Raw genomic sequence first — 27,503 nt, forward strand, 5'->3', positions numbered from 1 at the left:
GTCAAAAGCGCTGATCAAAAATGCGTATGCATTTAGTTTGACAGAGTCCTCAGATAGTTAGTAATTTCCAGTGAAGTCGGTGATAAAATAGTATATCTCAATTATTTGCAGATGCCGAACACTTACATAAATACATATCTGATTTTAGTGCATAAAGTGTATTGACAGTTTCCTGAAATTACCAGTGCTACAATCATGGCTCTCATCAGATAGACAAGAAGAAGAAAACACTATTAGTGCATTCCCACAGAGAAAAATGGTACATTTTGAACTAAGTAGCTATCGAAGACCTTGAAGATAATCTATGTAGGACATAATATTTGAGTAAATATCACAATATTTGTATGTGAGTTTTATGCAGCATAACTATGAAGAAACCTTCTCTGTCAAATGCTTATATCTTCATTAGATCCTGTGAAAAGTCTTAAGTATATTTCCAGACATATCTCTATCACCACTTTACAACATTTGGATTACTTGTATTCAGAAGGTACATAAATAGCTTTAGCTGGTTCATCCTTAAGCTGGTATTTTTAACAAATATAATGCCATGGGGCATTCCTCTTGTCAGAACCCATTTAGTTCATCATCTCTTATTATGGCTGTATTATTTTCCTCAAATATTCCACCCTTATGATATGCTGAATTCTCAGATTTTCAACAAATGCTTATGATGTAATTGCTTATGATGCAACTTTTTATCAAAATTTACAAAATGGAAACAAATCAGTTATGGGTTACGATCCTTCTACATAGGTAGAACTATTATTGATGTTAGGCCAAAATATTGTCATAAGTGTTAAAAAAGTGTATAATAAAGCACGGAAATCTTCACATAGATGGTGGAGAAAAGATAAAGCCATAGGTTACTTATTGCAATATTTCCATTTTAATTAAGAATAACGATTCTAATTTATAGGAAATGTTATTGTTGATGTATTTGTTTTGATTCAAGGTGTAGAAGAAAATGGAAAAACAATTTCTACCTTAGAAAAAGGGGGCTTGAATGTGAGCTCTCACCCTCTCAAGATGTTTTATTAATCAAGCCCCAGTGCTATTTCTATTACTGCTTTAACCTGAACCGTCACTGGGAAAAAGAAAGAAGCAGGTACTTGAAATCCTGTCTCCCACATCCTAGCTTACCAGCACTTCAGCTGCAAGGGTAATAACTTATATTTAGAGTTTCTCATTTGTTTCCCATTCTCTCACCTTTCTAATAAGGATTTGTCAAAATTGTTCTTGTTTTTATTTTTGTTTTTTATTTTATTTCATTGTCTTCACTCTCTAAATACATCAACACTGCAGTTTGAAAAATAGCCAGACTAGGAAGGAAATACATCAGTAGTGCAGAATGTAAACTATCTTCGGTCTGGTTTATCAGAAGAGAAAGCACAGGATTATGAAAGAATGAAAATTAAGAAGCGGAGTCTTTCCGAGTCACCATGATCCTCTGGAAATAGCTTATTTGTAATGAACAGGAAAAGAAGTGTAATTTAAGTAATGAATATCAAATTCACTTAAATCTTGTGTCGATAACTTCATAATGTGATTAATATACTGTAAATGTTGTCATGGTTGTGAAAAAGACCATCAAGTAATTAATCCTTCCATGATGAGTGATAAGCACGATGAGCCAAATCTGCCTGGACCAAAACCTGGACAGCCTGGCTGCAGGAGAGGACCTGTCAGCAGGGCTGCTGTAGGTGCAGGTGTGGGAGATGCTCCAAATGGGCACCAAACAACCGCTGCCCTAATCCAGTGCTTGACCTTATAACCACGACAGGGGGTTATTGGTCTCCTGCATGGAAAATGTATTACATGCATATACTTAAACTTTGTCATTTTATGAGTACTTTGTCAGTTTGCTACAGGCAGTATGAAAATACTGGGAAAAGCAAAGTGTGCAATGATATCAGAGCCAGGTGAACAATGCAGAAATGGATCCTGGGTGCCTGGATCTCTAACCATGACTGCAAAGCATAAAGGCTCTGCGGATGGTACCGCAAGGCTACATTTCTGGGCAATCCAGTCTCTGGCCTCCGCTACTGAAAAACATTCCTATAAGCAAGAAGAGTTATTTTGAATGTGCTGTGCTTTTTTTCATGTTGGTGATACTGCCATCCTTTTACTTCCTGAGCACCTCGTGCTGTTGGATTCAGGAGGAGCGCAGAAGAGGACAAACGAGGATGTGTCCGTACAGGGCAGCACCTCTGTGGGTGGGGGACGATGCATGTGGCTGGCAGCACCTGGCTTTGTGCGGCTGCCCTGCATGGGCATGGTCCCCGGGAACTGACAGGAGAGGGGCTGTCACCTGGCTGTCACCAGGGGCAGGTCATCTGGCAAATACCTGCCCTCCTTCCTTCAGTTGCATTTCCTTTTTTTTTTCCAGAAGAAAACTTTCTCTAGAAGAATACACAAGCCCTAAATATTCACCTGTTAGCAATATAATCAACAACAAAAGAATTATTTTAATAGTGTAGACGTATTAATACCAGTAGCTTAGAGTGATATCAGTCCTTTCCACACTTTATGCAGGGGAGGGGAGGGGAGGGGAGGGGAGGGGAGGGGAGGGGAGGGGAGGGGAGGGGAGGGGAGGGGGAAGGGAAGGGAAGGGAAGGGAAGGGAAGGGAAGGGAAGGGAAGGGAAGGGAAGGGAAGGGAAGGGAAGGGAAGGGAAGGGAAGGGAAGGGAAGGGAAGGGAAGGGAAGGGAAGGGAAGGGAAGGGAAGGGAAGGGAAGGGAAAAATAGGCTATCAAGCTTGAGCCAATCCCTCTGAGCAAGGCTTGCTGTTACATGATGTTTGCCAACAAGGGAAGAACAGCCACAGAACTCCTTTAATTACTTGACCTATTCACCTAAAGCTCCAGAAAAAACGATGCTCCAAAGAGAAGGAAATCACTATTTTTTCTGCTACTGGAAAGGGAAATGTTGGGCTAAATAAAAAGTTCATTCTGGGTTTCTACCCAGATTTCCTCCCACAACAGTTGGATAGGAGAAGTGAATATACAAGAGGCACAAAAAAGGGATCCCATTTTTTGCAGGAAAGCTAATGCCAGCAGTACCTCATGTACTCCAGCCTTGATCTTCTGTCTTAAGGGGAGAAGAGATGTGAAGCTGGCACATCTGTGTGCTAACATGTAATACTGCTTTTTTTTTTTTTTGGTCATAACATTCCTGGATAGACTGCCCTACATGGCTGCTAAGGAAATTTGGAATCATGAGAGCAGGACTAGCCTTTTCCCAAGGGGCTGGAGAGACCTTTGCCTGAAGGCACCTGAGATCTCGAGAATAGTCTACCGTGGTCTTGGAGAATTGACAGAGGCCACCAGGGTGCCCTGCTTAGCTGCTTTGAGGTTAAAAAAAAAAAAAAAGCAGCCCAGCTGTTTCTGCTCTGCCTTTTATCTCTGACTACCTGGAGACTGCTCGTTCTCTGCTTGAGTCCATACCTTTGCTGCCTGCAGTCAGGTCATACTGTGTTTTCACAACTATTTCACTGCAAGCCGTAAACTTGGAAGAACAACACTCCTTTTCTGTGTAGCTGTGCAGCAGTTACCAGTTGATGAAGACATGTCAGCAGACTTCAGCAGACCAGGCAAGAGAGACATGATGTTGCAAGGAGACATTTATTTACTGTAAGATAAACTGTAAAAGGGGGAAAAGGAGTTAATTGCTGCTAAAACTGCTTCTGGTAAGCGGAGTGTTTTATTCCTCCTGTAACTCGTTACTACATTTCTGCAACTGAGGCTGCACCTGCCATAGCAGAGTATTCCTGGATACTCTAGAAACTAGTGCAGAATTAATTTCAAAGAAATAACAAGATGTGGGGAGCTGAAGGCTATTGCTGCCATTGTGAAATCCTGTTTTTGTGCAAAATTAATCAACGTGGCTCAGCCTTTGAGTATAAAGCTTCCAATTAACTTTTCTATCAGGAGATGCTAGAAAAGACATGTCACATTTTGGAAATCTGCTAAGTACGATGCACAGGAGAGACAAATTCAAATCAAATTCAAATCACAGAGAATCCTGACTCTGGGGCTGAAGGGTTATGCGAGGCAAACTGCTGAAGCCTACTGAGCCCCTTTGTCCCAAGGAGGCTGCCAGAGAGTTTCCTAGGCTGTCAAATGAAGCAGGGAAGAAAGTTGTGTTGTTGCCTCTTCAAGTTGATTGCTGCGAGAACAGGGGTAATTTTCTCACACTTGACAAAACAGACACAGAAGGGTAAGAGAAAGGGTAGCAAAAAGTAGGGAAGCATGTTTTTGCACTCATGTTTTCAAGGTACGTGGCAGCTGGTCAGTCACAGATGGATGCTCTGGGCTGGCAGGTTGACCATGACAGCTGTTGCTTTAAACCTTGGCGTGCTTCCCTGGTCTGCAGCCTCATCAGGACAGGCTGAATAAAGCTCTTAGGCTAGGCCACAATGAAGGTATGCTCTGGGCTACAGTGTTGGTGTGGTTCAACACAGTTCACTGGATAAGACAGGAATGACAAGAGAGGGAACAGGAGGAGGTGGGAGGAGTGCAGGATGACGTACAGCCATGGGATGATGGAGCAAGAGCTCGTGCAGCTCGGGGCATCCAAGCAGCTGAGACTTGTGCAAACAGGTCAGAGTTATCCAAGCCCTTCCAGTCTTATGCCAGTGCATCCTGCAGCAACTCCACACCTCTTTGTTCTGGTCCACGGTGTTGTGTTTCTTTTTGTATGTGTACATACAAAGCTCCTCAGACTCTAAACTGATGACTGGCATAATTAAAGAATCACATATTCAAGTCACCAATTATAGCTATTTTTCTTTTTCCTTCACATAAAGGTTTTGATAATACCACTGTCCTTAAAATTCAATAGCTTATTGTGTTTGAATTATCCTGTATTTTTCTCCTCTTTCTACTCCTTCTGTCAGTAGCTGTTAGAGACTGTCGTAGCATGTGATGAACTTTCACTGATTTCCTGCAAGTGAGCTAGCAGGTCAGTAGCATCAATTAATTCCAGTATTCTATTCTATAACACATTAGTGCTACTTAGAATCAACCATTTGTTCATAAAATTACAACCACAAAAGGAAGAGATAAGGAAAACGCAACCGATAGCTCTGTATTCCTCAGCCCAGACCCCCCCCCCCCCAAAAAAAAAGTTAATTACCAAAGCTCAATGAATGTCCATTTTCCCTCCGTCTTTTCAGCCTGGCACCCCTAGATCCAGCAGCTGCTGCCCGGATGCCACCAGGCAGGACTGGCTAAATGATCAGGGTTTTTAAGTCTCAGCTTAGAGGGGGCTAAGCACATGATATGCACCTTTGCAGTCTAATGGGGATGTTTGATGTGAAGCCATTGCTAAAAATATCAGCTAGCTGTGCTTCCTGAGTAGGAATTCTCATGAGGAGAAACTTGCTCCTGTAGATGTAGAGCTGCAGCTTCTTTATTGCTTTGGGACCACAAGAGCGACTGTGAGCACCTGTGGCAGGGAAGATGTAAGGCAGAGACAACTAAATGAACCTTCTCTTGGAGGTATAAGACATTGATGTCCCACGTGTCGACCCCTGCTGAACAGAATCAGGAGGTATCTGTGCAGACTGAGCTCAACATGTTTTATTCGGGATTTCTACTGATGTCTGAGAGCATGTGCTGCAGAACAGAAGGAACACTGTTGCCTCCAGGAAATTCCAAAAAACTTCTGGATCACAGTGAAATCATGACTGGGAAGTCTTGAAGGAGGTATGCTCCAGTATTCTGTGACAAGGGACGAATTCAACTGTGGCGTGCTTACTTCCTCCGCCTAAAAGGTCACCTGTCTTACTGCTCTGGTTGTACGAAATTGCTGGGGTATAGGTACAATCACAGTCAATGTCTTATAAAAAGATTACACAGATGCCAATCTGCATATGAAACGGTGTGACAACATGTTTAGTATTGAATGAAATAATGTTCACAGTCTCGTGCTGGTTTGGAATTGGAACATATTTATTAATTTATATTATTTAAAACATTCTTTTTTACACAAATGCACTCATTAAAGATAGAACATTCTGTATGGCTGAAAAAATAAAAGGATCCTTAGCAATTAATTTTTAAAATGGGATACATATGTATCTAATGCATGTATGCATAATATTTATATAAGTTCATGTGTATATCTTTATTATATATGCAGATTTTAGCATGGGTATTCAGCAATGACATAGTGGCTTCAGTTCAAATAGCATGAGCATATTACATCTGAAAGCACAGACTAGAGCAAAATACAGTATTTGGTCTTAAAAACCTGAGAAAATATTCCAGTTAAAAGGAAATGAGGAGCCAAAGCTTTTCAGCATTTGGAAAATGCAACATATCATGTAGCTAATTTACTCTGCACAAATGAGCAGCATTTCCTAGAGGGCAGGGCCTCTCTCTAGGCTAAAACATGCACAGATTAGACCAAACTTGCATTTATGAGAAGGCAAATTCATTTAGAAAAACATTATTTTTTGCTTGTATAAAGAAGACAACCCCTGGAATGCCTCTCACGGTGCTATTTGTTTACTGAATACAGGGATTTTCCTGGGCGCAAAGAAAGGATGTCTTCTGCTTTCATTATGCATGCTCTTTGCTGTGCTGGGAGTCAGGAGCTAAGCAGTGTATTTCACTGCTGCTCCGGCCCTGGCCTCCGAGGCACTCGAGGAGATCCTGAGAACCCGTCAGCTCCTTGGGGGATGCTGCCGAGATGAGGGGCCAGTTTTGCAGCCTAGCACGGATATAATAAAAATGGAACAGCAATGTGGAATTCTTTGGAGAGCAAATTGGATAAGCTGGCCCTGATGACAGCAGAGATTTGTGCCTCTAGCATGTGTTACAGCCATGCTGCCCTGCAGCGAGGAAGGCAGGGACCTGCTCTTCACCCAAATATGCATGAGTTGCTAGGCATGGCTGCCCTGAGGAGCTGCCCAAAAGAGGGGGTGCAGCTTCCACTTTGCCCTCTGTTGAGAAAAGCACACAAGGGATGATCAGCTCCTCCCTCCATGACTTCAGAGCTCTGCTGACAAGAAAAATAAGTCATCAGTGCTTCAGTTTGGCAAAGCTTTGGCTAGGCACCAGGACAACGATGCTTCCCACAAAGCAAGGCCTCCTTTACCCTTTCTCTGCAGGTTTTGTGTGGAAAAAGTGTTTCTTCATGTAAAAGTAAACCTAGATTAACTTTTGGGAAGAAAATGAGATTGTGCAGGGTTAATAGCAGTCTATTTCAGAGAGGAAGATGAACTGAAACATGCTGAAAGTGAACACATGTATAAGAATTTCTTCAGGGTATACAGCCCTCTATGGCAGATTGTTGTGCCAGGCTGTGTGTAAGACTGCGCCTGCTGAGGCTGTGCTTTTCTCAGTTTTATTTTCAGTAGCATCCATAGAAAATCTTTGCCAAACCAGCCTGTGGTGCCAACTGATTTGCTGTGTATGGCCTGAGGCGCTGGGCTATCGAGGGTTTTGTTTAGGCACAGGGAGGAGAAAAACTTTGTTTCGGGTCATGCACAGCATCCCTGGATCCTCTCATTTCTCTGAGCTTTCAGGAAATGAACCTCTTGGTCTTGGGTTGTGTCACCTGTAATGAGAAGAGCAGCTCAAAATGCAGGCAAGACATTCACATGCGTGTGCCTAGCACAGAAAGAATATTTTCAACATGAGCCAAAGGATTCAGGTATTTCATTCAGGAAGACAGAACTCAGATTTGGGTACCAGGCACTGCCAGCACCTTTTTGAAAGCCATGAAACAGCCTTGAGAGTAGAAAACAGCCATGAAATTGCTTTGTCAGTACTTCATGCAAGTTTAAACATGGAAGTGATAAGTGTAGGATGTGACAGATCGGCATCAAAGTATACAGTTTTAGGCCAAGTGCACATGGGGCCAAGTGCTACATGGGGCAGCACCAGGGAGATGACTGAAGATTAAACATCCTCAAAGTTGCCTAAATTGCATGGGCTCCAGAGTAGACTGAAACACCCAAGTATTTACGCCCCATGTTTATGACTTAATCTCAGTTTCAGAGCCTCAATGTTCTGCCTACCTATGGAAGCAGAATGAAACTCACTAAGATTTTTATTTTCCTATAGGGATTTTCTGGCTGGAAAAGGGAAAAAAAAATCAAATGTGCTGCAGTATATTATGTAACTTGTTTTTTCTTTTTTTTTTTTTTTTTTTTTTTTTTGTCCCAGATGAAAAAGTGTTGATTCTTTCCTTTTTCACAGGCTGGCTTCCCAGCTGCTGGCTTCCCCACTTTTATTACAAAGCTCTGCCACTTTAATTTGATTCTTTCTCTGTGCTACATAATTCTCTCACTTTGTGAAGTTTTTTCCAAGTTGACTTCATTCTCTTTAAATGAATCGACTGCTTTCAGCTTTAACCCGATCGAAGCTGTGATTGTGTGTAGTTTACCTGCAGCGTGAAGAGGAAAAAGTCAGTTTGCTTGGTAGAGATCTGAGGAGATCATTTAGCTTGGACTGTCTCTACTCCCAGGACTTCCTTAGGTAAGACTGCTGACAAGTGGAACATCACTTTATTTACTCATCTGCATCTTTTCTTCTGTCTGTTTTAATACTATCCTCCCCAAGTCTATCTGTCAAGGTTATAAACTACTATCCTGAGAAGTGCTTTGTTTGCTGCTGCAAACGGTTACAGGTTCTGCAACACCCTGCACTATTTCTTCATTCCTTGCAGACACAAGGTGGTACTTTTTTTTCCAACAGTTGTGCTGTTTTTTTAGCTGAGAGCTTTCCATCAACACAGCTGCTTTCTGTGCAGCTACAAACATTTGAAAGCATAAGGCTTATGTATAGCAGCCAGAGCCACTTGCGAGAGGTGCTTCATGGCCCATTAACAAAACTGTCATATATGGCTTCCCTTTAATTAAATATTGATAGGGATTTAGTCTTGGGGTAACATTTCAGGATAATATGGAAAAATCATTTTAATCTGCATAACAGATCAACGTGCCACTACACCCCTATACTTCTGGCTGGCTGAAGATGACATACACAAAATGAGAAGGCTGCTCAGCTTCCAGTGCCAGCTGAATCCCTACTGTCATCACTAACACCATAATTAAGGATGCCAGTTAATGTCAATGGCAGTTTATATGAATGGAGGCTTATCCAGTATGGGATTTTCATTCCCATGATGAAAATCACCAACCTGTTTCACAACAGTTTATCAATATAGTGTTTTTTTTTTCTGAGTTTGAATCTATTTTTGAAAAAATTAAGACATCTGCAAAAGTCTCACAGCTCAATATTGACCTTATGCAATTCAATAAATAAATAGTTTTCCAATTGAATGGTTATCATCCTGAGAATTTCACTGCATGCTGCCCACTCCCTTGTCTACCCAAAAGATTGCACATCTCTGGAATGCCTGCCTGTAAGTTGTCTTTGTGTGCAATCGCCAAAATTGCCGAAGGGTTTTAAATGCCTTAGATGGCCAATGCCATTGTGTATAAGAAAGACAGGTAACTACTTTTTTTAAGCTGTAGCCTTTGTATTTAGAGATTACTTCACTTTTAGCCCTGCCTTTTTCCATTAGCCTTTTAATAAGTACTTGTAACTAGTGAACTCTAAACTTCCTTTTATTGTTCAAATAAGAAAAAAAGAAAAAAAAAGATAATGTGCTGACTGTCAATTTGAGTGCAGTATTTAAGACTTCTTTTCAGTTTTTAAGAACACATTTCAGGCTCAGGAGACATTCCACAGAATCAGCAAATTCTGACAAGTATGAATGATTCACTTACACTGTGTTTTTCTATTGTGTGGTGCTCCTTTCTTCTGATACTCAATTTTACAGGCAAAATTGTCTTTGAAGAGTAAAAATGAGTGTCTACCTGGATATACAACAATCTTTGTATTGCAACATTGTGTGAATAGATTAGACTACTTCTAACATGGATTTCTTCTGAATTTAGTTTTCTTCACCGCATTCAATATTACTTAAATATCTTTTTTCTGAATTAATAGAGAATATAATGCAATAAAAACATTAACATACTTTATTCTATCACTTAGAGCATTTTTATTCCCTTCATACCTCATCCATAAGAACGGTATACTTTTCACACCTCCCTTCTTCCACCGAGGAGCCTAGTCTATTTAAAGAGACAATCTTTAATGCCATGGTCAATGGACTCTTTTTCTTTGTGCACTTACCATGGGGTTTTCAGTTGTATGGAATGAAAGAATCCTATAGCATTAGATCTTCTTCCAGGATCTAAGCACTGGCTGGAGTCAAATCCAGCTCTGAAGGTGTTTTCTTCTAGCCAGGTTTATATTGATAACAAGAGCACTTCAGTTATCAGGGAAACTTCTTCCAGCACTCAGTTCTGAGTTTTTAGTTTGTGGAATCCTGTCCTAAGATAGAAAAAGTCATTACTTTATTGTCAAATTCTTGAACAATGGGTAGTCTTTATAATTGTTTCCAAACCCTCTCACATTTGTGCTCTGGAGTTATACAGAAGGGAAAAAAAAATAGAAAACCAAACTGAAATTAAACTAATCCAAAGTAGAACCGCCATCACCAACATACAAGATGCTCCAAACAACAAAGAAAATGGAGCAAATGAATAAGTGGTAGTTAAGCGTTAGTTTTTATTGGAGAATGGTTTGAAGAACAAGCATGACATGAGCATATCTAATAATTCTGCAAGGCATAATGGTAAGGTTGGCCTATTTGGCAGCTATTGCAGAGCAGGAAAGCTGAAACTCATAGGAAGGAAACTAAGTGGTAGCAAATTTTCCAAGAATCACAGAATCCCGCCTATTCTACAAAAACAAACTCTATTCAGTGATGCTGAATTGTACCTTAAAGTAGAAGACTTTTCAGCAAGAAAGGATAAATGTTACAGCTTCAAGAATGTATTTATTACTGCAGCAACAAGAGAGGCTGTGCCAGTGGAACTCTGATATGTTCATTCTTCTGAAACCAAATAATGGGATCATGTACTGTGTCTTTGCAGAAGTATTTGAGCATATGTAACATTTACTAATCCGTCTTTGTCATCCTCAAACATATATGGGATAGATAAAAAAATTCCCTATTCTGTACGCATAGAATTGAAATGTAGGCTAGATTAAGAGACTTGCCCAAGGGCATAGAGGAAGTCTGAGTCTAACCATTGCTCTTGTCAACTGAAGCACCATTTATCAGGTTGCTGATTAAGTGGAGGCTCCTACATTCTATTATTGGTGATGCTGGTCTGACAAGAAGGATGCATTAGTCCTGGTAAGGTGGCATACAAATGAACCATGTTAATTTAAGTACTATTAGAAACACAAGACAGAAGGAAAAAAATCAATGCTTTGTTTTATAGTAAAGAAAAAATCAATAAGGAAAGAAATGCTTTTTTTTCTAGTATCTCAGAAAATGTGCTGGACAATAGGGAATAGTTAGAGCAGATTAAAACTATTTAATATAAGTTGGTGGTGTCCTTTTAGAAAACAGTGGTCTAGAGCTGACATTCTGTAATAAAAATCTGAGTAATATCCAAAAGTAAAAATCTGTGAGAAAGAAATAATATCAAGTACAGGCTGTTATTTTTTTAATTAAACTCGTAGCCAGCTGCAGTGAATCTGTGAAAATTGCAGAAAAGATGCTAACAAACAGAATTCAAAAATAAACATGTACAGCAAATGAGATGCCACATGTAATCCCCCAAACCATGAGGCAGGTTTACGTAAGAAACCTGACAGAGGTTCATTTCTAGTGCTGTGTTTCTGTCTCTGACAGTAGCTCATGGCAGATAGCAAGGGAAAAAAATGTAAAAACAGGACAGAAATGGAATAAAGTTTTCATGGTGTTCACTATTGCTCTTGGCAGTCTGCAGTTTAGAGACTTCCTAAACCAGAAGTTGCATCTGGGCCATCCTATTTAATAACCTTTGACATTTCTTTCATAATTTTTAACTGCTCTTTAAACACAAAATATTCTGTAGACATTGACTCCACCATATAGGTATGTATTATATTAAAAAACAGTGGTTTGGGTTCACTTTAAACTTGCTCAAACTTGCTTTAAACTTGATCATTGGGTATCCCTACTTCCTGTAGCACAACAAATGCAGAAAAATTGTTCCCTTACTCTTCCTCATATTGTTACATAGTTATCTAGCAGATTTCTGTTTCCCCTTGCTCTCTGTCATCTTTGATATTTACTTTCCCTCAAATTCAAATCATTCAATACCTTTAAATATCATTTTGCTCTTCTTTGCATCTTCACAGGTACTTTTGGTCAGAACCATACAAAACATTCAAGATGTAAATTTATGAAGTGCCATGATGATAGTCTCCTATTTGCTTTCTACTTTTCCCTAATAGTTCCTAATATTTCTTTTTGTTTTTCTTTTTGACTGTCAGTTAGCCTGGGGCACTAGATTTCAAACTATGTCTGTATACCTAATGTTAAGTCTGTCAGCTGTTTAACTTTTTTTTTTTCTAAACATTGATTGTCATATTATATGAAGCTTTGTTATTCCTCTTTTCACCCCTTTTCCAGATCCTTTCATAATATGGTTAAAAAAAAAAAAAAAAAGAAAAGAAGAAAAAAAGAAAAAAAAAGCTGACTGGGGAATTCTACCACTCCTATCTGTCCATGGAAAAAACAGGTTCTTTGTTTCCCACTTTCCAGATAGTTTTCTGTACATGAGGGGATCTTTCTCCTGAATCTCAACAATTCAATTTTTAGTGTCTTTTGGTGAAGGGCTTTGTCTAAAGTTTTACGTAAACTGCAATTTAGTCCATTTCACTAGCTGGGTCATTCTTCACCATATTTTCAGTGACTTAAGAATTTTAAGAAATTTGTGATGCATGGTTCATTCCTTGCTGTAACGTATTTGCCATGCATTTATAAATTTGTGTATGTTTTATGGCCTCACCAAATTTGCATGTCAGCCAAATGAAAGTTGTTGATTTACAAGTACTTATTATTTCATAAGAAATGCTTCCTTCTCAAACATATTCAAGTCTTCTAGGAAAGACTTTTATAAGATCTCTTTCCTCCTGATTAATGGGTCACATTTATCCCCACACTTGTTGATTTCCTCAAAGAACGCCAACAGGTTTGTGAAGCGTAAATGTCTTGCTTGACCCTCCTATAATATATTATTTTCTTCATATGCCTACTATTTTTATTCATCATCATTTTTTCAGCCAATATGTATAAGTCAGATTTTCTTCTATAGATTTTCGCACTACAGATGTCATACTTTTCTGTAACTACTATCTCTGGAACCCCATGAAACCCTTAAATCAGTTGATGTTACATTCTTCTGATAACAAGGCTGATGTGAGAAATTGTACATTACTGTTCTATTTCAGTATTAAGCTAGATATCTTGGAAGAATCCTGAGAAATCATTGCTGATTTTTATATCAATTTTGTTTTAAAACCTTCAGTTTGAGACACATGCTTTGATGCACCACTGTAAAGAAAGATTCTCCCAGAGCGAACAGACACAAAGAATTCATTTAGCTTCCCTGTTATGGCCTTGTTTCCTCCAAGAGCTCTTCATGTAGTTTGTTTCAAAGAGATGGTTAGGTTTCTTCTTCCCTTGCAAAACTAATGTTAGTATGTTATTCTTCAGTGACAGGAATCAAAGAACAGAATACGTTGGGTATTATTTTCTGGTCGGTACCAAGAACATATGTGTACTGACACACACACACGATCTTGGGCTGCATTTTGGATACTGTGGAAGAGAAGCCCAGACACTCAAAGAACAGTGGAAGAGAAAAGGTCTGGTAGGTCTATCCTGAGCAAGAAGTGAAAGCAAAAAGAAGTGACTTTTCTCCTCCAAATCAAAGCCTCATAAGAACATACCAGATATTTCAACAGTCTTAGCAGTTATGATACGTACCAGTTGTGACTATGCTTTACTGGTGTAGTCCTTTTGAAGGTGGAACAAAATAAGCATGCAAGGACAAGGCTGTGTTTGTGATGTACTTTATTTGAAGGCAGTCCTTTGGGAAACAGGTAAATTCTCTAACTTCCTGTTTGCTGTATAGCTTTTAAATAGTTTTGTACACAGGTAAAAAGTCTGACAGATTTTTGTTTTGTTTTTATTTTTCACCTGGGATTTTAAGATTGATACAGGCTGCCTGTACTCTGCACTCTGCCGGATGGAAATTTTTTGATGAGAGTTTCTGTTAAGCAGTACCCCTTGAGGGAGACTGGACATAGCTATGGGAGTGTAGCTGCTTCACTGGAATTTTCAAAGGGGGCAATTGGGCAGCAGGACAATAACTGTTATCCAGTGGCTGAGCCAATTCAATAGGATGCAGGAAACTTCCACGTCTATGCTTTTGCCACGTCTATGCCAGTGAGTCATTCCCATTGGGTGGTCTTTGATGGATGTATTTCTTTCTCCACACTTATGTAAATAATCCTTGATCTGGAGAGAGATGTTGAGATCTATAAATCATAGATACTGGGCTAGGCAATATAAGATGCAGCACTGAGAATGCTACTGGAATAACTGTGGCTTTGGGGAATGAAAGTTAGATATTCTGGGCTCTTTATCATCAAATACAATTTAATATGAATTATTTAATTTGAGCACAATTCACTTTCTACTCCTTAAAAAGAATGGAAAATCACTTTACTTATCATATGTCAGTGATCCAGAAACACTTCAAAAGTCTCTCTCAGATGTCTTCTCCCTCCTGAACACACCCGTTCATATTCTAACTCATAGTGTGATGATCTCAAACGTAAGTCTAAATCGAGAAAATCTAAAATCTCTGAAAGAAGATTGGGATAGTTCAGTAAATGTTCTAACCATACTTTACTATGGATCTGCAAACACAGTGTAATGATGTTGAAATTCCAACCCAACCCACCCCCAAAACCTGCCACTGACTCTCTGAATTCTTCCCTGCTGTTCTCCTTGGCAGGCCACTTACTGCACTGCCAGAGCAATTCTCCAGGCAGAGCTGAGATATCTTTTATTTTTCATTCCAATGAGCCTTTATTGTGAGGGGGCAGGAACAGATCAGACGAAGGAAGAGGATTTATTGGCTTGGGTTTTGTGTGTACTTTTTTATTTTATTTTTATAGTGTGCAGTTCTGGGATGACATATACCCCTTTAGGTCTATTTTCCAGATTCTTCTTAGATGCTTATAGTTAAAATGAATCATTATTTCTTTATGCTAGTTCTTTTCTGAGTATGTAAAATCCAAGTTTCGTCCCCCCCGAAAGTCGGACACAGTGTTCCAGTTTTGCCTGTGTCACTACTACATTCTGTCCCTGATGCAGCATCAGTGCTGTTTGCAATATATTGCATATATCTGTGACGAGAAATTTGACCTGAGGCTTGTCGTCAAGCTCCTACGGCCTTGATATAATCGACTGTTTGGCTTTTGACAGCCCTCTTCAGCAATTGTAATTAACCCTGTGGACTGAGGGATCCTCACTCCAGCACAACACTAAATTTCTCCCCTCTAGACAAAAAAATTAATGGATCATTTAAAGCAGGTTTCTTCCTGAATCACCTACTGAAACCTCTGTTGAAGATGAAGAAGAATTGTGGTACCTATTTGCCATAAACTCAACAACCAAATAATAAAACACTTCTAATACATCAAGAGCCCTTGACTGTCCAGCTGCCAACTGGCAAGTAAAAGAGTACCGTATCTATCCACGTGGCTTCTTTATCCTGTGGCATGTTTGGCAATCTTAAATTATTATAGTGGTTTCACACCAGTAGGTTGCTCAGCACCACCATGCCACTCTCTCACTCCCACTCCTCAAAAAGGCAGGGGGAGAAAATATGTTGAAAAAAGTCAAGGGTTGTGATAAGGGCAAGGAGATCCCTCACCAAGTACTGCAACAGGCAAAACAGACTTAGCATAGGGAGATTAATATACTTTCTTGCCTATCACTCACAGACTAGAACAGTGAGAAAATAAAAGCAAACTAAAAACACCTCCTCACCCCCCCCCCCACCCCCCATCCACCCTCTTCCACCTCCTCCCCACGAGTGGTGCAGGGGAACAGGGAATAGGGGCTATGGTCAGTCCCTGACCCTCCGTCTCTGCTGCTCCTTCTCGGTCACTCCCTGCCCCTGCTCCCCGTGGGGTCCCTCCCACGGGATGCCGTCCTGCCCGAACTGAGCCTGCGGGGGCTGCCCACAGGCAGCAGCTCTTCAAGAACTGCTCCCACATGGCTCCATACCATGGGGTCCATCCCCCAGGAGCAAACTGCTCCAGCACGGGTCCCCCACGGGCGGGCGGCAGCTCCCCCCAGACCCCCTGCTCCTGCGTGGGCTCCTCTCCAGGGGCTGCAGCTCCGGCCCGGGGCCTGCTCCTGCGGGGGCTCTCCATGGGCCGCAGCCTCCTCCAGGCCACATCCACCTGCTCCACCGGGGGCTCCTCCACGGGCTGCAGCGTGGAGATCTGCTCCGTGTGGGACCCATGGGCTGCAGGGGGACAGCCTGCTCCACCAGGGGCCTCTCCACAGCCCGCAGGGGAACTTCTGCTCTGTAGCACCTCCTGCCCTCCTACTGCACTGACCTTGAGGTCTGCAGTTTCTCCCTCCTCTCTCCCAGGTGCTGTGGTGCAGCAGTTTTTTTTCCCTTCCTTAAATCTGCTCTCCCAGAGGTCTAACAGGGTTGCTCCCTGGCTCAGCCCTGGCCAGCAGCAGGTCCCTTTTGGAGCCGGGCTGGAGCTGATTCTGATCTGACTGGGCTCTACTCACAGAAGCCACCCTGCAGACCCTTGCTACCAAAACCATGCCACGTAAAATTAATACAATCATAAAGCTTGAGGGCAAAATGGTATTCTTTAATTTGAACCCAAGTTCCTGGCAAATTAATATCTGTCAGGTACACATCAAAGTAGAGTAGGTTGATAGTGTAATCTGAGTATTGCAGCACAAAAGACTATAGAAATTAAATTACAGTTGTGATATGTGCAATCCAGACTCTAAAGAGCAATATGTAACACCAAACCTGGAAACCAATCGTATGAACTAAGGCAGCAAAGGAAGCAGTGAACATATTCTCATTAAATTTTGCTTCTATCAAAAGCCCAAGTCAACCTGTCAAAGAAATCCCATTAGAACCAAAGCAAGAGCCTAGATACAGACCCAGTGAACTACTACTGGAGTTTTGCCTCTGCTCCAGGGACTTTCTTCCATCTACAATTCACCACGGATTTGTTTAACAGCAGGAACTGTTTGTTTAAGACCTCAGGTGTGCTTGATATTTTCTTTTGCAAAAGCAGATATAACCTTCTCCATTTTTCTAAAGAAAAATTAATCCCAACTGAGAAAAAAAAGCACTGGAGAAAGAAGGATTTTTTTTTCCTTCCTTTATCTCATTCAATTCTGCTTAATTGAAAAAGTAAAAAAGTTCTGAGAGCCTATTCTTACACGTTTACTCCTTACTTACAGCATCACTAGGAAAAAAAAAAAAAAAAGTTTTAAAATAAACTCCAGGCAAAAGACTTTGAGGAAGAGAGTTGCAAGCCTGTGCCATAATCAGCCATGTCACTTCCGTGAAAGGACCAAAAGTGTTTTTCACTAGGCTTTTACCCAAAGACAGCTAGCTAATATTAATAACATTCGTACTCTGGGAGAAATGCAGCCTAGGGGTCTGAGCTATAAAGGCTCCGGTCACCTGCAGCTCTGATCAACTTCAATGGGAAGTAGATATCTCTGTAGATCAGAATTTACAGAAACAGAAATTCAGCCTGAGGATAAAATGAGATTTTTTAAAGAAATTTAACTTACAGAGAGAAATGTGACTGCTTAAGGTGGCTGCAGGTTGCGTGTCAGGGGGTCTCTCCAAAGGCCCCAGCTAGCGTTTGATGGAGTCGTGGCAAGGAATCTAACATTGTGACTACAAATCATCTCAATTATTCCTCTCCTTAATTTAAAAACAAACAAACAAACAAACAAACAAAAAAAAAAACAATCGTAAATGATTGATTTCCATCTGATATAGGGGAAAATGAAACCCCAACAGAATATCAGACATAAAAGAGTGAATGGTATGACAGCTTTATCTTTAAGGAATAACTGGTTCCCAGTTCTTTGAATGATCCTTATGTAGAAGTTAGTGGTGTGAAACAAAACCTAATTTCTTGAATAAAAGTTCTAGAATTCATCCCAATAGTCCATGAAAATTGTGAATGTGCAAATAAACATCTGTTCTCAAATCTGTCAGGAAAAGAAATTTAACTGGAGCCTTGTAATAAAAGGAAGACAAAAGATGACATGAGGATAAAGAACTCTAATTATTTAAGTTTCAGAAATCAAACAGCTAGTGGAACAAAGCTCATTTCAACGTCAACACCTAGATTGCTTTCTCAGCTGATAGCTATTTTGCAGAAAATAGTGATGGGGGCTGAACTGCAGTTAAGAACCAAGGAAAAGAACTGGACAGTGTGCTTTTAGTGTATGGTAAGGGCTAAATTTTCAGAAGTCCTGGACATTTGTTTGTTTCCCCTGTGACACTAATTGCCATTTTTTCAGAGCAGTTAAGTGCCCAGTAGGCTCAGGTCCTTTGACAATCTGGTTCACTGCTATCCTAGTTACCTGCTTGGCTAGGTAGGACTGTGGAAAGACTTCCCAAGTCTTATAGCCACCAGATTAACTGGTTTGCTTGTTCTTTTTCTCTGCTGCTGCTGCTGTTTTTAGGCAGACCCAGGCTACAGCTCTTTATGAAATTACTGCACTTGTTCTACAGCCTGCGTCTGCTTGAGGAGTCAGTAATTGTGCTAAAGCCTCATTTAATTTTACTAATGGGGAAAGGAAGGTTTTATTTTGAAAACCTTTGAAGTTAAGAATTGAATGTCCTATGAGGATGGCCAAGTTAGGAGTGGTTAGTTCAACCAAACCAATTTATGGCTGACTTGGTGTAATATTCTTAAAGGTCTTCAACAACTGTTTTACTGCTAGAGCAAGACTTGACTTTTAACTTTTTTTCAGCTAGCGCTTTGCTGGTTCGTGCTCTATGATAGCCTTTCCACAAACAAGTTAAATAGGCTTGCATTAGCAGGGGCTGACACCTTGGAGCACAAGGCCCTGTTTATGTGAAATTTTGTTGGGTCATGTTTAGGGAATACTTTCTAGTTAGGGTTAGATTTCACGGAACTATTAGGATTTGAGCCACGTTTTCTTCCATCTGTTTCTAAGCCCTGAACTGAGCTGTAGGGCAGTGTGAGACGAGGTTTGCTTAGTTTTTCTTGCTGGAGATGTTCTGCTTTGAAAGTAGTGATGGCTCCTTCTCCAACAAAATGTGTTATGTGTATTAAACAGAATGGTATCATGTGAGAAATTAATTGCAGGTAGACCAGTGGTCAGGGTATTTTAATGGGAAGATGGGACCATGGGGTTAAATAAGCTTAGGCAGGGGAGGGAGTGATCTTGTAGCTTGGCATGGAACATTCAATCCCTGATCTACTGGTCACGTGTCACAGAGGAGATCTTGGCAGCATCTAAGCTCTCCCCTTCTTCATGTATCTTATAACCACCTAATGCGAAGAGTCCATTATTTACAAGCCTCTGCCGGAAATAACTCTCCAGCACGACTGTGGATAGCCAGGGAAATTGCTTTGTTTCTTATCTTCTTCCAACAAACAGTAAACTAAAGCAGCACAACCAACTTTCATTATCAAAATTACACAACGTGTCCATTTCGTTCATGTCAAACGTGGTACCATTAGCACCCTGCTTGCTGCTGTTGTTCTAATGACATCAGTATAGCAAGGTCTGGTGATAACAACTGAACAAGGCATCAAGCTTTTGCATGAATGAACACCTAAATCTTGAATCCATAAAAGGGACCTAGTATATCAGCTATTCAGCTATGAACTCAGTATCTTACTAGGGAACAAAGGCAACGTGGAGCAAATGGAGTACTGAGAACGGAAGAAGAGAGAGAACCGGGAGCTTTGTATTTCCCTCTCAGCTCTGTTACTGACCTGCTGTTACTGACCTTCAGGATGCTCTCCCTTCCCTTCTTTCTTGGTCACTGGAGGATGTGCAGTTCTACGAATACTAATGCTTTAAGCATTTGTGCAGTGCCTACATGTGGGGGGTCCCAGTTTATTGGGGGTCTCTAGGCCCTGTATGCAAACACAGAAAAATAACTTTCATTTGTCTGTTTTCCAGCTCAAGTTTTAGCCCAAAGACTGCATACTCTGTTGTTTTTTTGTTGTTGTTAGTGGTGGTTTTCTTTTCCTCTGCTCTGATAGCTCATAGTCTAAATCATAATTTCTGAGCCATGTAACTTTTTTTCATTAAAAGCAGACAGAAAACTATATCAGCAGCCTCTGTGATTGCAGAACTTACTGAATGTAATCATCTCCAGTAATTAGATCTAAAGACAGAACACTTGGGAATGTGCAATTCATGAAAGTTTCAATGTTACAAATTGTAATTTGTGCAGTTTTTTTAAACTATGAAATTATCAAACTTATATGAATGACTTTAAAGGCCTTACTGGGCCTTTAATTTAAAAAAAGGACAACAAAATAATCCATTGCATACCTGGTACTGTATCAGAAGTACTTGCTAAGAGGTACAGAGAATTCTACAATAGTGTACAGAAGGGTGATGTTCATAGAATCATAGAATATCCCATGTTGAAAGGGACCCATAAGGATTATCCAGTCCAACTGCTGGCACCACACAGGTCTACCCAAAATTTTAGACCATGTGACTATGTGCGCAGTCCAAACGCTTCTTAAACTCCGACAAGCGTGGTGCGTGACTACTTCCCTGGGGAGCCTGTTCCAGTGTGTGACCACCCTCTTGGGAAAGCACATGGGTTTGAACAACAGAATTAGCAGAATTTTCTTATAGATTGATGTCTTAATAATAGGTTTAAGTTCTGATTGTGTCAAGCATACATTGGGCATTAATGCAGGTGCTGCGTCGTACAGAGTCGCGTCGCTGGTGTGCAGTAAGGGACAAGATCACCGCACACCTTCAGTACCAACCAGTAGAAGGCTGTTCTTCTCTACCGAGCCATTTTTGTGAAGCTTTAAGGATTCAATTCCTCTACCAAGCTTGGCTGAGCCTGACCAACAAGTTCAAAAGGAGAGCAACAGGACCCCATGCATGTGCATTATATAGTATATGTCATTGTAAAAGATTCATTCTTTACAAACTACATAGTAATGATGAAACAAAGGAAGGGCAGAAAATAGGAAAAGTTTGAAGATGCACTCTGGAAAGCATTTCACCAAAGCTTTTATATCTAGAGGTGCACGCTCAGTGAGTTTTGGGGATTATCCCCTAAGATGCATGATGTTCTCTGAGTTTGCAAATCATTACATTACAGGATCAGCTGGCTGGTGGTAATTTTAATTCTGTAAACTGTAGTGAGAAATGCAGGCTTTCACACACATTACTGTGAATCCCTAAACTTTCAAAGATTTGAATTTGCAATCTTCATTTCACCATATATTTCATTTGCTTCTCTGATACAAATGAAAAAAAAAAATCAGTTGTGATACAAAGCATTTTACATGTTTGATGAAGCAAATGCTGTAGAAGATCAATTTTTTAATTTTTTTTTTTCAGATTTTAAGGGCTTGTCTTTGTGGGACATGAGTTATAATTACCAACTATCCATGGTCTTATTATATATTAATAATGTTGTCATGAGTATTTGAGTAAGAAAAAACATCTTTTTAAAAGATTCTTTTTAATTTCAGATGCATATATATGTATGCATCATTCTGAAAATAACCTATGTTTTTTTACAAATAATTTAAAGAAAAACAAATACTAAACCGTATAATTCCTGTTATGGAAGTTTTAAAGAAAATTAAAGAATGAAATTAAATATTGGTTTGAGCTATAATACTAAATCAGTTTTGACAATAAGAGCCTTTATTTTTTGTTATCTTCGTGTAGGGTTGAGAAGATATTTTTTTTTATTTCCACTTATTCATTAAGCCTAGTTCAATGTTTAATACCATAACAGTTGAGAAATCCTGTGAAAACTGGAGAGGAAAGTTGTGTTTTTGTCTGGGGGGGCAGATGGTTGCTTCTTTTTCCTCCAGTAATATTAAAAAACTATGAAAGGATAAGATACTAATTTAAAATGTCAAACAATATGGAACAGTGTTTGTTTTTTTCCATGAAACCTGTGAAAGCTGATGATTCTTCTATTGAAATTTACTGTGAGCACAAATGTATCTAGAGCAACTTGAGTAACAAACAAAATAAGGTAATTATAAATAATAAAGGCAAAAGTTAACACTGATCTGTACTTTCAACTGAATTTCAGATTCCATCCGAATAGAGCTAGGCACAAGCTTTAGAAATACTTCATTCAGTTTTGTAACACAACAATAATGCAAAAACAAAAACCAAAGTGCATCCTTTGGTTTGCAAAGGGAAAGAATGAGGTATACTGTTAATACTATGTTTATAGAAAATACTCTATTTAAATGTTCCATGCTATTTTGTACATGCCCACACATATGTACATGCAAACATGCTTTGTTACCTCTTTTCAAGCAAAAATGCAGTAACGTCAAATAAGCTTGTGAGCTATTATTAAAATTAAATTTCCCCTGGGCAACTAAAATTGGGGTGAAAATATGCGCATGAAAACCCATTTATAATCACTCTTGTGTCCCGTAATTACAAGCACAAAATATTGTGCTTTGAATACACAATTATTTTTCCTCAGAATGAACCCATATGCACAGGTCATGGTTTCAGCTTCTCCTTCTCCCTCTCCAAAGGTTTCACTACTCAATTTTTAATATTATTTAGCTACTGTGACTAAGATGGTAATAACACTTCTCTAAAGTTTACATTTGCAAAACCTCCATCAGTTTTGCAACAGGCGTATAAAAGAAAAGTGATTTAAACCGGCAGAACTTGTACATGTTGTATAAAAAAAGTAGCATGTGTTTCCCTCTCTCTTTAATGTTGCATTAATGGGCATAAAGGGAATTGTTGCTGAGTTGGAATATATACATTAGCTTCCTCTGAGCTTAAAGGGGCAGAGAAATTGATCTCACCACAGAAAGTGAGCTTTTCTCTTCATGATTTTACTTGAGCCGTGAGTTGTTTTAAACAAAACCAATCTTCATTCCCACAGTTTAGAATAAGACTTTTTTTTTTTTTTTTAAATTAAGAATGTGTTTTATTTCTATTTTACCTAGATTTTGCTAAAGTTTACTAGAGACAAATCATAAGGTAAAGGCGGGCTTTTCAGAACTTAAGTCAGCAGCAGCAAAGACCTTTTTTAAAAGATGTTTCATAAACAGATGACATCCAAAGCTTAAATTTCCCATGGTCTATGGAGATGATTTTTGTATTGCAAGTAAAAATAATAATAAACAATATGTATCTCCAAGCATGTAAAAATTTGATTTGCAGAAGCATGAGGAAAGTCCTTGTACTGAAGAGCCCACAGTCTAAATGACAAAGGGATTTTTAAGTTTTGTATTCTTGCATGTTAAGCAGAAAAAATAATGTTGTAACATATCATTATATGATGAATAATTTAAAAACAATTAATGACAACAGACAATTGCAACTACAGCTTGTGTGATAATTCTTCAATAACTACTTATCAGTCAACTAAAGAGACGTCAGAGTAGTGAAAAACGAAAGAACTAGAGCAGTGTGTGCACAGTAGCCTTTGAGAAGTGGCATGGCATAAAGAAAATAGAAGAAATAAAAATGAAAAGATGAAAGCTAACCTAGTTTTAAAATAGTTATGGAAGCTTGCTTTTTTTTTCTTGAAGAGTTGTTTAAACTGCTTATTTATAATTCAGCCTCTCAAATATACATGAATTGTTAGAGTAATGTGTACCTTGGCTTTGTCTCTTTCTGTTTCCAGACTGACTGCTATTTGAAGGCCTTATTTTATACAGCTGGGCTAATACTATTCCACAAATTGCTACCTTTCTAAAGCTGTGATGTGAACCTGCCTGAACAACTGCCACTTTAGCACCACAATAAAAAATACCTTTCATATAACAACTCTCTTCCTTTCAGGAGGAATAATGAAACGAAGCAAAATAAAAAGGAATGATCATCCGTTTCCCCAAGTAGCAAATCTGACAGTGCACATAGCCGGAGGAGTCACTCTTTGAGGATATTTTCTCCCCTATAAAATTCTGGACATTCAGAGATGCTCAATGGCGTACACATCCTGCTGCACGATTCACACTGAGTATGCCCCATACTCACAGTGACACCACATCATCAAAGCCCACCCCGCCATTGCACGGGAACACCTCTCACTCCACAGGCTTGCAGAGGTTCCTCCTTTTTTGTCTCTATGTGTTCTCATTGAACACAGGGGGATACCAGGAGAAACTTCTTTTATTACAGTTGGAAAGATGGGGCATGCTGCCTGCATGAGAGCAGGTGAAGGAAAGCATGCGGTACATGCCCCCTGGTGCGTGGAAGCTGCAAGAGGCTGTATGCCTGCATTGGGGTGAGCATGCACATACTCCAGGCCTCACTCTACTCATGTGTTAGGCTAAAGATGGTTGTCTTCAGTGCTCTTAGATGTCCAGATGAAGTGCCTGAATAGCTGTGAGGTTTTGTTTTCATGTGGCTATTAACAGGCAGACAATTGGTTTTTAACTTGGTAAAAGGTATAGCCTATGTTTGGGGTCTATTTCTTCACACCAAGGCTACTCATTAAAAAAAAAAAAAAAAAAACAGTTTTCAAAATTTCAGTATCCCTAACCTTAGAGAGCAGATGTTTAATTAAGTTTCCTGTCTAACAGCCAGCTTTTGCACTCTCTCAAGCCTGGGCTAATGAAAACGGTCATCATACAAGTTTAACTTAAATCATTCCCTGACACCACCATTTCTATTTCAGCTACTGAAGCCTTTTTGTTTTACCTTTAACTGCTTCCTAGCAGAATTAAGATAAACTAGTATAGACTGTTTTAAAAGAAGTGTGATGACTGTATCATGACTGTTTTAGCTAATGCAAGAATCTCAGGCAGACGAACAGAAGGGAAAGTGCCTTGAACAGAGATGCAGAGTTTGATTCTCATCCAGAGATGCAGTTACTACTGCAGTTGCAGATGCTACTGTTGCCTAGTGGAAGAGCAGAATGGGGAAACCTGGACCTGCATTTCTTGTAACAAGAAGTTGTTACAAGTGGCCTTGAAGTAAGAGTCTCATGTTTCTCTTTTCTAGTTTAGAATTCACATTGAAGGAAACACCAAACATTTGGTCCACTAGCAGATATGGAAGATTTTGACTATAGTATTCTTAAATTTTATAGTACAACACTACAAAGTGGTCAGGTCTCAGTTCTGCAAAGGTCCTAGCACTAGGTACTATCCATCACTTGATGTATCTGTGAAGCAGAATGCACAGAGGCTGAAGTTCAATAAGAAATCTTTAAGATGAAGAGAACAGGATATTCACTTCTTACTTGGCCAAGGAGGCAAAGATGAGCTGCAGTTTGATCCTCTGAAAGCTCTAAGGGTTTGCCTTTCCTTTCACACAGCAGTATCTTGAACCTTCAGCCCTGGCTGATCTATGTGCTGAGTAGTTAGATCAGGGAGAGGCAGAGGTCTCCTACAGAGAGTTCTGAATGCTCAAGATCCTTTCAGCCTTCGTACCAGAGCTTCACATGGGAACACGTGAAAATGTCAGAACCATAAATTAGCTTTTCCCTCCTCTTCATCAAAGGCAGCCTTACCTTCCCAGGTCCTCTATTTCATTCTGTCTTGCTCTAGCCACCACTAACTTCTGCCTGAAAGCAAAGTTTACATACTTGTAAGTGCAAAGTTCAAGTTTTTCTTACAGTATAAGTGATGTTGCATACTGGTTGCTCAGCCCATGTCCTGGTTCAAGCTATATCAGGCATAAAGTTACTGTTTAAGAAAAAGCAAAGATTCAATTCATTATTCAGAAGTAATGATAGGATAATTAGAAGACAAATACTTCTTAATGATTATTAGTAGGAAATGAGAAAGGTCTAGCTTAGCTCTATGACATATAGTCTAGAAACTGTATAGCAATCTGGAATTTCATTCTGCTAGTGTAACTATTTGGCTTCCTTGCATCCTTCAAAACTTTAGTCTTGTATCTTGAAGTTTTAGAAGATTAAACCATTATTTGTCTGGTGAATATTCGACTCAGAGTTATGAGATGGTGTTAATGGAAATAATTTTGTAAGCTAGGCCAGACTCATAGATGTTCAGAGAACCCAGCTGACAAAGAGTTTAGCACCTGCATCCTCCCATGGAGCAGTTTAAGTGCCTGGGTTTTCACAAGTAACAGTCACTCGTGAAGGTACTTACCAGTGAAACATTAATATCCAGCAAATTTTCATTGCTCTCCTGAGTGCGGATACTGCAGTGCTACAGTTTTAATGAAAACATTTCTGAAAACATTGCCTAGCCTAAAAAATTCTTCTAGTGCCAAGGGGCACTCAGGGGAATCCAGCCCCAGCCACGAGCAGGAGGAGCAGGGCGCCGCAGGCTGCCAGGGATCCACTGCAGCAGCGGGGTCAGTGCACCTGGGACCGCTCTGGAACATCTATACAGCAAAACCCATAAATTATTGCACTGCTATGTCATCTAATGCAGGTTAACAGGGAATAAATAAGCGAGCAAATAAGCAAATAACCTTTTGGGTCCCAAGCCTTTGCCCGGCTCCAGAAGGAAAGCACCACGCTTACAGACCCCTCTCCAGCTTCTCTTTGGCGTTTCCGTCCCAGCAGCCGGACTGAAGGCGCTTCAGCCATTATTGCTAAAATAGCCGCTTCTGCCCATTTCCCCTGCAAAAGGGAGAAAACGTTGCCGTGCCGAAGCACCTGCCAGCCGCTGGGAAGCACAACCCCACTTCCCAACTCGCCCATCTCCCCCCCCGCACGGCCAGGGAAGGCTGCCGAGGCAGGGCGCCTCACAAAGCTCCCCGACCCCCTTCCATCCCTCTCCCTCCCGTTGCTGCGAGGCCCGGAGCCCCCCGGCCCCCCAAAAACCCCCCAGCCGCCATGTGAGGGAAGCGGGGCCGCGGCGAGCCCGCCCCCAGGGGCGGCGGGGCCTCGGCTCCGGCTGAGGGAGGGAGGGAGAGAGACGAGGAGGGAAGGAAGGAGGGTTGGAAGGAGGGCAGGCAGCCCGCAGCCCAGCCATGGCAGCCGGCCGGGGGGCCCGGAGCCGAGCCCGCAGGTAGGGAGCGAGGCGGCGGCCGGGCTGGGGGCTGCCCGGCGCCCAGCAGAGCCCCCCGAGGGGGCCGGGGCGGCGCTGCCCGGCCCGCCGGAAAGTTTGGGGCAGGGCCCGCGGGGCTCCGGAGGCGGGCGGGGAGGGAAGGAGGAAGGGGGGGGGGGGGGGGGCTCTTAAATGGCTCCGGGGAGCCCTACCTCGGCCGCGGGGCTGCGCCGGCAGCTGGCAGCGCCTTGGCTCCCCGTGGCCGGAGCAGGTATTTTGGTTTGCTTTGCCGGTTGGCGGTGCGGGAGCCGGGAGCGCCGCTAAAGTGCGGAAGGTGCGGGTGAAACGTGCCCCCCTGCAGGAGCTCCGTGGGGCTCCGCCTGGCCTCAGGAGCACGGGAGGA

The 27,503-nt window shown here is 40.9% G+C and overlaps 1 protein-coding gene and 1 long non-coding RNA gene across 10 annotated transcripts in view; one reads left to right on the forward strand and one right to left on the reverse strand.

Moving 5' to 3' along the window:
- Positions 1-5,616: 5,616 nt before the first annotated feature.
- Positions 5,617-27,453, reverse strand: LOC106036575 (uncharacterized). 5 transcript variants are annotated; one of them, XR_007168256.2, is made up of 8 exons: positions 27,313-27,453; positions 26,580-26,730; positions 26,252-26,489; positions 25,648-25,701; positions 19,939-20,068; positions 14,602-14,739; positions 10,157-10,357; positions 5,617-7,565 (listed from the first exon to the last, which is right to left on the reverse strand). It is a non-coding gene; the product is annotated as an uncharacterized lncRNA (long non-coding RNA). The 5 variants fall into 5 exon arrangements; XR_007168254.2 differs by lacking the exon at positions 14,602-14,739 and having other exon boundaries at positions 5,618-7,565; XR_007168253.2 differs by lacking the exon at positions 14,602-14,739 and having other exon boundaries at positions 5,618-7,565; positions 19,925-20,068.
- Positions 26,798-27,503, forward strand: part of VWC2 (von Willebrand factor C domain containing 2) — a 57,007-nt gene continuing 56,301 nt past the window's right edge. For 2 of the 5 annotated variants that reach the window (XM_048076406.2, XM_048076405.2), the window contains exon 1: positions 26,802-27,121. The gene's annotated coding sequence lies outside the window, so the exon portion shown is untranslated. Of the gene's footprint in view, positions 27,122-27,259; positions 27,372-27,503 lie in introns of those variants that run through there. The other 3 variants (XM_066992588.1, XM_048076404.2, XM_013182038.3) reach the window with 3 other exon arrangements.

This window comes from Anser cygnoides, chromosome 2 (assembly GCF_040182565.1).
Source record: "Anser cygnoides isolate HZ-2024a breed goose chromosome 2, Taihu_goose_T2T_genome, whole genome shotgun sequence".
Classification (NCBI taxonomy): Eukaryota; Metazoa; Chordata; class Aves; order Anseriformes; family Anatidae; genus Anser; species Anser cygnoides.